An 11,589-nucleotide genomic window follows, 5' to 3' on the forward strand; every position below is an offset into this window, starting at 1 on the left:
CACTCAGTTTCCACCCCTCCCCTCGGTTTTAGAGTCTGCCTCTCTTCTCGTTGTTCAGTCTGGTTTTTGAGCCATTTGAGCCATTTGTTGACCACTGTCAGATTCTAGGTTCCTGACAGAGCACCCCGTGCGTCCGCGTGGCCCCTGGCGCCTTGCTTCGCCCGGTTCCCTCCGCCTGAGCGGGAGCTCTCGTCGCTCACCGAGGTTTACAGGCAGAAGGGAGAGGCCAGGGGCGTCGCTTTGGTTTTTCCTTCTGGTTTTAGCAACGATTGCCTCCACTAAACTGTGATGCCCCTTTCTGGGTACTCCCTACCTTTGGGCTGTAGAGTGATACTTGGCTTCCAGCTCCCTGTATGATACCGTGTAGTAGCAGTCTATCATGCCTGTGTCGTACCACGACGTCACGCGCGGACTATAAAATAGCTAAATATCAGAAGGCGGGGAGGGGAAATTTTTTGCATTTATATTTTTATATTGTAGGAGATTAAAAAGAAATTAAAATATATATATATATATATACACACACACACAAACACACACATATATATATATATACAACTATCCATTCAAACCCAGGGCTGCTGTGGAAGCTAGACAGCCAATGAGTCAAGAGCCATCTCTGGGCAGAGATTCAAAGGCTTAACAGAAAAAAAAGAAAAAAAAACAAAAAAAAACCAAGTATATTCTAATTTACATTATTTATACTATGTCTTTATAATCCTGGATTGTGGTGGGGTTTCTGTTTTGTTTCATTTTGTTTTTGTTTGGAATGACTGAAAGGAAAAAGCCTGCCCCAGCGTGGCGGCAGGAGCTATCAATGCAAGCTGTATCTCAGCTTCTATTCGTGTGACAATGTCGGACGAAGGTTCACGTCTTCTCTTGTGAGCAAGGTAACATGTTCCACAGCACAGCAGCCTGGTGACAGCAGGAAGAAGGGATGCTCTTGCTTCTTCCTGCTGAATGCTTCTTCTTTTCTTGGAGGGATGAGGAATCCAGCCAAAATGTGAATGGAGAGACAGGGGGGGGTGGGGTGGTGCAGAACTTGCACCTTCCATCACAAAGAGATTGTTTTTGTGGGTTTGGCATTTCTTCTTGGTTTTCTTCTTGTATGGTGAACAAGCTCCAGGCATTCACACAGTGTCACTTCAGGTTAGAAAAGCAAAAAAGCAAAAACAACCAACCACAGAAAAAGAAACTACTAAAAAAAAAAAAAAAAAAAGAAAAAGAAGAAAAAAAATAATTAAAAAAAAATGCAAAATAAAAAGGTGCAAAAACTCCACAGATGCTAGTGCCTTGCCCTGCTGATGTGGCATGGACAGCACCAACCTGACCAGACCATCCTGGGAGTCAGAACCTGTTGCTCAGAAGGTGTCTGAGGTGACACGTTCTCACTTCCCAGAAGGATGAGCTTTGTGCCAAGCTGTGTTGTTAGGAAACATGATGGTGGTATCAGCAACACTGAACCTTTTCCTTTCTCCTCTTACCCCCCTGCCCTTGGTCTTGGTGCTAAGATATCTCTAGAACCGTTGCTGCTAGTTGATAGCTTTTCATTTATATAAATATATATATATATATTATATTATTTTATTTTTTAAACTTTTTTTTGTTTGTTTTCAATGAAGATGTAGCATGTTTGGAACCGATCTCTCTCCGAGTCACTTTCACTGCCAGGGTTCACACACTGTCTTCCCCGGGGAAATACGCACTTGGACCTGGGTCTCACTCACCCCCTGCCACAACCTCTTTTCCCCCAGCAGATCCATGCAGCCCACACCACTCAGAGGCCAATGGCCAAGGCTTCCCTACCCCAGGGGGTGGCTGAAGCAGCACTGGGCAGAGTTCTGGGAGTGTTTCCCTCTGTCTCTGTGGAGCTGAGCCTGCCCAAAGCCCTGGTGGCGGCCAGTCCTTGGGTGCCGGCTCTGCCCCTTAGCTGTGCCACGGGGCTCTGCAGCACAGTGGGGAGCAGAGCGGATGGACCCTGCGAATGTACCGGTGAGGGCTGGGCAGGCAGTGTGACCCCATAGCACTTACTCCTTCTCCCCTCTGCCTTACCTCAGATGGCTTTTGTGGCCCACGGGCTGGTTTGGGCAAGGGGAAGGTTGGCACTGGAACCACCGGGCCACCAGCACCGGGCACTTTCTTTGTGGTCCTCAGCAAGTCTGTGCAAGCTAGGTCAGGACACTGCAGGGGCACCCATATGCAACAGCTACCATGCAAAACAATTGCTTCATTTGCATTTTTCCCTGTCTTTCCCAATAGACCAAATTGAACTGGTCATCTAAGAAGTAACTGGAATCCCTCTGCTGGTGATGGAGACTCTGGCAGTTGTTTGCCTGGCCATAAAAGAGGGATCTCTCCCCACGAGGTGCCTGCAGCCCTCTGTGCCTGGTGAGTTGGCTCTGCTCAGGGTACTGCCACAGCTTGCAGGGCTGCTTCCTGCTTGAGGGGGAGGGGGTGACACTCTCCTTCTCCAGCTGGAATATGAGATGGAAAAGGTCAAAAAGAGAGAAGAGTTGCTGCTCCATTCATCTCTGACCTGGAGATGGGCAAGGAGAATGAAGGTGTTGGAAGCAAGCAGTGAGTTGATGCACCAGAGGGGTCTGGGCAGGTTGATGCTTGACAAGCGTGAATGCAGCAGCAGGAGCAGGTGTAGCAAAGACGTATGATGCTGTAGCTGTTGGAAAGGCTGTAGGGACAGTTTCCCTCCTCCCTTTTTATTTTCATTTTCCCTTTTCTTTGCTCAACTCCGTAACTCTTTGTGGGGCAGGGGGAAATCGCCTCCCTTTCTGCTTGCAGCAGTGAAAGCTCCTCAGCACATCGCCTATCCAAGTGGTCTCCAGACCCTTCTGCTGCCAGGAGCACTCCCTGGGGTTTGTACTGAGCCCCCTGAGATGCCCATTCACAGCTGCTGCTCTGAGCCTCTGTCCTTTGGCCACAGGGGAGAAAATGGTGCCTTGCATTGTTGGCAAGGTAAGAGCTGCCAATGTCTCATTCAGAAGTGACTCCTCTGGTTTGTTACTCCTTGGATCCATCTGCATGTTCCGCTCTCACCAGTGACATCTCTCACTGGCTGCTGTTCTGATCCCGGTGTCAGAGTGGAAGCTGCAGCAAGCATCAGGGTTTCCCCAGGCAGGCAGCTGGCAGAGGGAAGGAGCTTGTCTCCTTTGGAAATGGCTCTGCGTGCAGCTCTGAGCAGTGCCAGTGGGAAGTGTCATTCCCTGCCTTGGGACACTCCCTGCCTAGTGGATCCCCACTATGGGAGAGGTCACAGACCCCTTGCATCGCTGATGGGGGGCTTGGCGAAGCAGCCAGCCCAGCCCAGCTCCCCCAGCACAAACAATTCCCCATTGCCCCCACATCACAAGAGAAAGGTGGCCTTTGTCCTGGGCAGGGCAGGTGCTTTGAAGCCTCTGGTTTTACCTACCAATCTCAGACCTGTATCTGTCACTCCCATGCATGCTCTGGGGATAGAATCGTGACTGCTGGCAGGAAAAGGGGAGGAATGTGCCAAGTGCCCCTGGCTTCCTGCTTGCCAGCTGCAGGGCCCAGGAGCATCAGCAGGTGTGGGGAGGGCTCAGTGTGCCACAGAGAGAGGCCTCACTTCCTCAGAGGTTGCCCTGTACGAGGTTTAATCAGCACCATCCCTGCTGCATTGAGGAGGTTGTCTTGAACATGCCCTTGACAGCATCTGGAGCTGCTTCAGCTGCAAAGAGCAGGGGTTCTTCTCAAAGGATCCCTTTCTTCTCTCCTGCCCTCTCAGCTGGGGTGTCTGATTGTGAATAACACACACCTCTCCAGAGCCTTGGGTTTGAGCTCCTGGTTGCTCGGGCTCCTTGCCTCTTTTACCCTGCTGCCAGAAATCTGTGCAGAACACACAGACGTGTCCTGCTGCAGGGCTCGCCAGTGGCTGCAGGGCTCCAAGCCTTCCAGCCACCAGACTGAACTCAGCAGGGATAGTCCTCACAAGAGACCAAAGCTCTTCCCATACCAACGAAAGCTCAGGGGAACCAAAGTGGGTTGCTAAGGGATGCGGTAGGCAGGGTCCCCATGTGTTGCCTGCCTTGGGTTTCAGGCTGGCTGTGGTGAGGTTGCTGGTGCTGGCTGTGCTTTTGCTGGCAGGGCCCCTCAGCTGTGATTCAGGCTCAGTCCATCTCTTCCTCATAGCACAACTCAAGCAGGTGGCCCGTGGGGTCCCCTCTCTTCCTTATCTCAAGAGGATCGGTGTTGGTTGGCGCAGTGGGTAGGACAGCCAGGGCAGCCAGCTTGCCCCGGGCTGCCCCGGTCTCCGCTTGTGGCTCTCCCCCTGGCAGCCCTGCCAGCAGAGCTGCTGCAAGCAGAGCAATGGTACGTCACTCCCCCCACCCTCGTGCCCAGCGCAGTAATGCCTATGCAATTCCTGTCTCCCCTGGGGACACATCTGGTGTGTGTGCATGTCAGCTCGTGTATGTATACAGGACGTATGCATCTGGTCTCTATAGTGTATATACGCACACCCCAGTACATAGACACACAGTACAAACGAGTAAAATCACATGCTTATTATATATCTATAAATAAAATCCTATATATTTATATATTTCTATGTTTTCAATAGATATAAAGATATAATATAGAGATAGACTCACTCACCCACCCTTGTGCAAGGCTGGCCCTGTCTCCTGGCACAAGCCCCACCCCACCACACTGAAGACTTTGGGCTTTGGGATAGTTGTAGCCATAAACCGAGGCCTCCACCTGCATGGAGAGCAGCACCCTGCAGCGAGGGGCTGCGCTCTGTCTAGGGCAGGGGGTTCCCCTCACAGGGGAATGTCTTGGTGGGGGAAGCGCCTTTGTCTTCTCCCGAGCGAGCCTCTGGCCGAGGTCTGGCTTGCTCACACACGGGCAGACACATATCTCACCCTCACATGCACTTTTCTCTTCGCACGGACACGGTCGGCAGCTGCAGGTCTAAGCTTCCTGCTGTCCCACCCAGCCTGCTGGGCAGCACCCAGCCAGGGTTTGCTCGTGGGCTTCGGCCAGAGCAGGGAGAAGGGCAGCAGGAGAGCAAAGGCGTCACTGAGCGCAGGGAGGGCAGAGCTGGCAGGGACGGATGTTGAGCTGGAGCAGCGTGAAGGGAAGGGACTGAGGATGGGAGCTGTGTACTGGCCCTTCTGGGGAGGCACTTGCAGCTCTGCTGGGTCAGGCTGGAGGCTGCTCCGCTCCCTCAGGCCTCAGCTGCTTGGCTGCCTGGCCGCAGCCCCGGTGGTTTTCCTTCAGGCAAGAGAAGGATTGCACAGGTGTGGTTGGTGGCACGTGTGTCTTCGGGGCTCTGCACACGGTGTGCTGAATTTGCCAGGCCGACTCTTTCATCCTGCCCTGCCCGTGCACAGGGACACCTCTTCCCACAAGCCAGGCGCTTCTGTGCTGCGATTAGGGGTGGATCCAGGCAAGGATCAGCTTTCCCTGCGTGTCTGCCAGTGCCTGCAGGATGGAGAGCTGCCCATCCCTCCATCCCTCCCTTCACACAGCCGCTCCTAGTACACTGCCCCTGCCCTCGGCTGAGTGCCCTCTGGCGGCAGGCGGTGGTCACTGGGCTGCTTCCCCACCAGGGCCGGAGGGGAGGCACGCAGGTCTCCGCAGCTCCACAGCATGCCTGGCCTCCACTGTACTCCTCGCCGTTTCATTGCTGGTTTCAGTCAGGGTGAGCTGCAGTTCAGACAGCCGAATGACTCCTTACACTGGTTTTGCATGAGCTGACGCTGTGCAAGCTCCCCCACAAGCCCCCTCAAGCCCCCTCACGCCCCTCAGCAGCCGCTCCCGGCCTCTCCTCCACACAACTGGTAATCCACCTCAGCCGCCACCCACTCGCCGGCCCGCAGCCGCCGGCCCCCGTTCCTCACTCACAAACCTCAGAGAGGGTTCCCTCGCTGCCAGCCCCCTCGCTCAGATGCCACTGGCCCCGGCGCATGTCAAGGGGCTCCCATGCACTGCACCTCCGCTCGAATAAGCTGCCCGGGCCGCGGGGGGCACCGCCTCTCCTATGCTGTAGTCCGGAAGGTGGCAGGAGTCCCGCAGGGCTTCCTGCCGCTCACGGCATCCGCCCAGGCTCACCTGACTGTTAGCAGAAATACATTTCTACTTCCACAACCCGCAAGGTTTGCTTGGTTTTTTTGTTGTCGTTGTTCTTTTTTTTGTCTCGGACCTCTCCATACCCACACCCAAGCACAGCCCTGCTGAACTGTTCCATGCCATCTCCCACCCACCCACATGAAATGAGAGAAGAATATCTAGAAGTCTATTCCTACATACGTATTAATATGTTAATATCACTCTTTTGGAGAACATTAAAATGTTATTACTTTGCAGACTATGCTTTATAGTACCTGTGTGAAAGGACCTAGGACACTGGATACGAATAGAGCTATGTTGATATATCATGGTATGTACACGAGAACCTTCCTTTTGTCATATTATCCTTGTAATGTAAAATGATTGTTAATAAAAAACAAACAAACAAAAAAAAATCATTTAAATTTAGCCACTTTGGTCATCAGTTCTTTACGCTGTTCTGGGAAGGGAAGGTCACTTTTCCCAGAGGAAGGGCATCTAGTTGGAGCAACCTTCTTGGAAGGCCAACCCTGTCCTGGGATGCAGCAAAAGCAGTGTGACCAGCAGGATGAGGGAGGGGATTCTCCCCCTCTGCCCTGCTCTGGTGAGACTGCACCTGGAGCACTGTGTCCAGTTCTGGTGCCCCCCAGCATAGGAGGGACATGGAGCTAGCTGCTGGAGAGGGTCCAGAGGAGAGCCACGAAGATGATCAGAAGGCTGGAGACCCTCCATTGTGGGAACAAGCAGAGAGAGCTGGAGCTGTTCAGCCTGGAAGAGAAAAGGCTTCCAGTACCTGAAGGGAGCCTTCAAGAAAACCAGGAACTTTTGACAAGGGCTTGTAGTGATAGGACAAGGGGCAGTGACTTTGAGCTGGAACAGGGGAGACTGGGACTGGAGAGTAGGAAAAAATTCTTCGCAGTGAGGGTGGTGAGACACAGGATCAGGTTTCACGGGGAGGTTGTGGATGCCACCTTCTCCAGAGGGGTTCCAAGGCCAAGCTGGGTGAGGCCTTGAGCACCTTGATCCAGTGGAAGGTGTTCCTGCCCATGGCAGGGTTTTGGCCAGCCCTACTACAGGTGCCAGCCACAGCTAGAGAGAAGCAGGCAGGAAAAGCCCCTTCCAGCTCACACCATTGCTCACTGAGCTGTGAGTGTGGGTGTGTGCCGGTGGGGGAAGCAGAAAGGGCAGGAGGAAGCGGTGCAGCTGACTGTGCCACTGTGCGCTGTGAGGGGTGATGCTGCTCCTGGTGATGAGCTTCATTATGAGCAGGTGAAAGCTCTCACAAACAGGACTGGCTCTTTAATTTAGAGGAATCTCTGTTTTCCAGCTGATCCTGGGATTGGTGGATACCTAAGGATGGATACCAGAGGACATCCAATGCCTCACGAGGTGCACAAGCAATTCAGCCCTCGAGCAGAGGTTTAATGCAGTGGGTCTGTGTGTCATGAAAAGGTGCTTGCTCCCTCTGTGAAGCTCCACTGCCACATGGATGCATAAGGTCCTGGCCTGTAGCCTGCTGCCTAGCTGCGTCCCACTGGTCTCTCTGCCAGGTGCCAGTGCTGTGAATCTCAGTGGTCCTCCCAGAAGAAACTGGGGTGGAAACTCTGGTCTTGAGGGAGGTTTGGGCTTAGAGGGCTCTGGGCCAGGGGGAGCACGCATGTGGATGAGCCAGGCCCCAAAGGTGATGGGCTGGGCAATAGCTTTGGTTTCAGAGTGAATGCTCCCAAGTTTAACCAGGGACAGTAGCCACAGGGGCTGCCAGCGAGAGGCAGTTTCCAGACTCAGAAGAGAAAGTAGCCCTAGATGAGTGATCCAACCGAACAAGTGGCTTTCAGTGGCTTCCACTTCGCCACTTTCTGTCCACTTTAACTGCAGTGGTTTAAAATCCCTTACTTTTGAGCAGAAAAATCCTGGTGGTGTCAGGGCTCAGCTCTGAGTTTGCTGAGCACCCGGCAGCCAGCGGTGGAAGCCTCATCTCAGGGGCTTTTGCCTCTGCTGGTCACTTAGCACAGAAGGCAGGATGGTGCTCTGCTCTCAGCAGCTCAGCTGTGTGGCAGAGCTGTGTGAAACATGTCGCTGGTTTTGGTGTCTGGCAAGTGATTCTGTGCAGCAGACCATCAGCAGTGATCAACTTCTTTGCTGACAACTTCAAGGGCTTGAAAGCAAGAGCCCTGCAGATAAAGTGCAGGATCTGAGCTGGTGTCAGGAAGGGAAGCTTACAGCAATTTATCTGATCTGAATGTGCCCTTCATTTTTTAGGACCACTGGTTCCCATGTCACTATGAGAAAAAGGAAATGGAAACATTCCTCTGTGACGGTTGCCATAGCATTAAAGCCTGGCATGCTCCTCCCCAGCTCTGCTGGTGTCCTGGACATGCTCCACAGAGGTAGCTGGTCAGCAGCTGGCACTGGATTTAGAAAAAAAGGAAAAAAAAAAGAAAAAAAACAACCTAATGTGCTCTTTTGTTCCTGGGAGCAGGAGGACTGTGGTGCCTGCCATGTGGAGGGCTTGGGGGCTCTCTTCTACGTCTGTCTCTCCTGAGCTGGAAGGAGAACATCGGCAGCTGAGCACATTGGTGGGTTTCAATGTGTTGTCCTCCCCAGTGTGTTTAACCAGAGAGCCAGGGCACTGTCAGGACTGGCTCTGCTGTAGCATGGAGCGGAGGGCAGGGGGGGCCCAAGGCTGCTTCTTGCAGGGCTGCTGCCACAGGAAGGGAGCCACAGCTCATTTACCAGGGGCTCTAAAAATATCTGGAGGATAATCAAAGGCTCCCTCAGCACAGCACATCCACTAATGAGTCTTCTTGGTAGGCTCTGAAGCTGCCTGTTTGAAGTTGTTTTGATCCAAGGGGGAAAAAACACAAGCATGCTGCCTGCACTGCTTTCAGACACCCTGCTGCTGGGGAGGCTGGTGGTACCTCCAGAGGGACACAGGGTGGGAGAACAGCGTGGGAATGGGACAAGGAGCCATGCAAGGTGGTGAACAGGGTCGACAGAGCCAAACTCTGGACTGCTGCAGCACCTCGTGGTGCCAGGAGAACCCTTCTGGAAAACTGGGTGTGTTTCAGGTCTGAGTTGTCTTCTGAGGGGAATCTTAGAGCCCCTTCCTCACCAGGCTTGTTCCACGTAACCACTAAGTATTGAGGGAAGAGGAGAAACCACTGCAAACCTGCCCTGGTAATGGCTGCAAAACAGCTGCTGGATTAGGTGCCACCCTCCTGGCTGACAGAGGATTACAGGCCAGTCCCATTTTAATTTTTAAATACCCTGGGGGCAGGGAAAAAGCCTCTAATAAATCTGAAGTGACAGTGAACAGCAGATTAAGAGAGGCACAGTACTGCAAGCAGCTCTTGCTGCTTTTCAATGCACTGGCCTGGGGATTACTGAGGAACCTCACGCTAATCCCCTTGGCAGCAAGGATTGTCCCTGGCAAGCACACCACCCGGGTTCAAGGCCCTGTGCAGCAGAAATCCACCTACCTTCCCTCTGCCTCCACGGCAGGTGCTCCAGGAGCATCCTGCCTCACTGGCAGCCTGGTGGCAGCCCTCTCAGTGAAGCCAGCAGCAGCCCAGGAGCCCAGCAGGCTCACTTTGTTGTTTCTCCTTGCGCTTTAATGCTGACTGTGACGGGTGGGAGACTGCCCCCAAACTGTCACTGAGGAAATACTTCCCAAAGCTGCCCCCCAAATCTGTTTTCTCTCACTTTCATGTGCAGCCCTTGATCTCTGTGTCTTGTCAGGAAGCAGCTAATTCCAGTGATGGTATTGGGTCAGCTAAGTAGGGTGTTTCTCCTTACAGACACATGGTTTGCAGTACCTCAGAAGCACTGAAGTGGGTAAAAAGACTGCATCCAAATTCATAGAAACATAGAATGTTAGAGATTGGAAGGGACCTCTTGAGATCATCCAGTCCAACCCCCCTGCCAGAGCAGGATCACCCAGGGGAGTCCACACAGGAATGCATCCAGGTGGGTTTAGAAAGTCTCCAGGAGACTCCACAACCTCTCTGGGCAGCCTGCCCCAGGGCTCTGTCACCCTCACTGGAAAGAAGTTTCTCCTCATGTTGAGGTGAAATCTTCTCTGTTCAAGCTTGCACCTGTTGTTCCTTGTCTGATTACTGCACACCACCAAGAAGAGCTTGGCTCCCTCCACTTGACACAAACCCCTCAGTTATTGATAGACACTGATCAGATCCCCTCTCAGCCTTCCCTTCTCCAGACTAAACAGCCCTCTTCATAGAGGAGATGCTCAAGTCCCCTATCATCCTTGTGACTCTCTGTTGGATTCTCTCCAGCAGGTCTCTGTCTCTCTTGAACTGGGGAGCCCAAAGCTGGACACAGTATTGCAGGTGTTGTCTCAGCAGGGCAGAGCAGAGGGGGAGAAGAATCTCCCTAGACCTGCTGGACACACCCCAGGGTATTCACCTCTTAGTTTTGTTTGGGAGATTGAGCCAGCATCTGGGAGGCACCCAATCCCCAGATCCTCTTCCCTGAGCTCCTCACAGCTGCAGGAAAGCCTGAACAGATTTCTTTAGCTGTCACCCTGTTGAGAAAGCCAACAGATTTCCTGTGCTTGGCCAGGGCAGGAACCTACTGCTGCCTGCTCCCGTTCCCATCTCTTGATGCTGTCCTTTAGAGGACCTTCTGGTGACTCAGCCCAGTGCTCTGTACCCACGATGTGAGTTGCAGGCAGAAGGGACCCCAGAATAAGCAAAGTAGCCACACCATAGATAGAGCCTGGAATCATTTACTGGTGGTGATTTATGTGTTGTGCTGTAACAGCAGACACAGCGGCCGAGCCCCATGCTCTGTTCTTGTGCTTTGGACTGTGCTAACAATATCAAGTCTTGACAAACACTGCTTGGCTCTGTACAACAACACATGGGACAGCAAAGGACCAAGGAAGCAGAGAAGCCTTCTCATGCTGGAAGGCCACAAAGCAGCATTTCACTTTGTCACTATTCTCACGCAGTTTGGTTACAACAAACAGAGGAAATTATCTCAAGTGTGGATATTGACTCCCCATGCTCATCTTTCAGCAAATGAACCCACACAGTGAGACTCAGGTACATTCTGAACACAGGGAAAACAAACAAACAGGGAAAAAAAGGTGCCAAAGCTCTGCCCTTCAATTCGATCCAGCTCCAGACTGACCTAAAGAGAGCAAGGAGCGTGGTCCAAGTCACCTCGGCTCCCAGCTCTTAATAAAAGTCATTGTGCTTAGTTCATCTTAGATATGAGGAACAGCTGGGCAAACCTTGGGCTGTATTTCTGGAACCCAGATTACAACCCTCTCTATTTTGGATTGACAGAATTGGGTACCTTTAGGCTCTACTGCCAGATAACAGGATGACAGCTGGTAGCCAAATGCAAAGTACTTTCATTCGAGGTGTTGAAAGCACATCAACGCCTGGGAGAACAGTTGAGCCTGAACCACTTTTTCTGTTGAAGGGAATTTTCCATTGATGTCTGCTCTGTTACTTCTTTGCAAAGCAAAGCTGGTTC

This window comes from Dryobates pubescens, chromosome 5, assembly GCF_014839835.1.
Source record: "Dryobates pubescens isolate bDryPub1 chromosome 5, bDryPub1.pri, whole genome shotgun sequence".
Lineage (NCBI taxonomy): Eukaryota > Metazoa > Chordata > Aves > Piciformes > Picidae > Dryobates > Dryobates pubescens.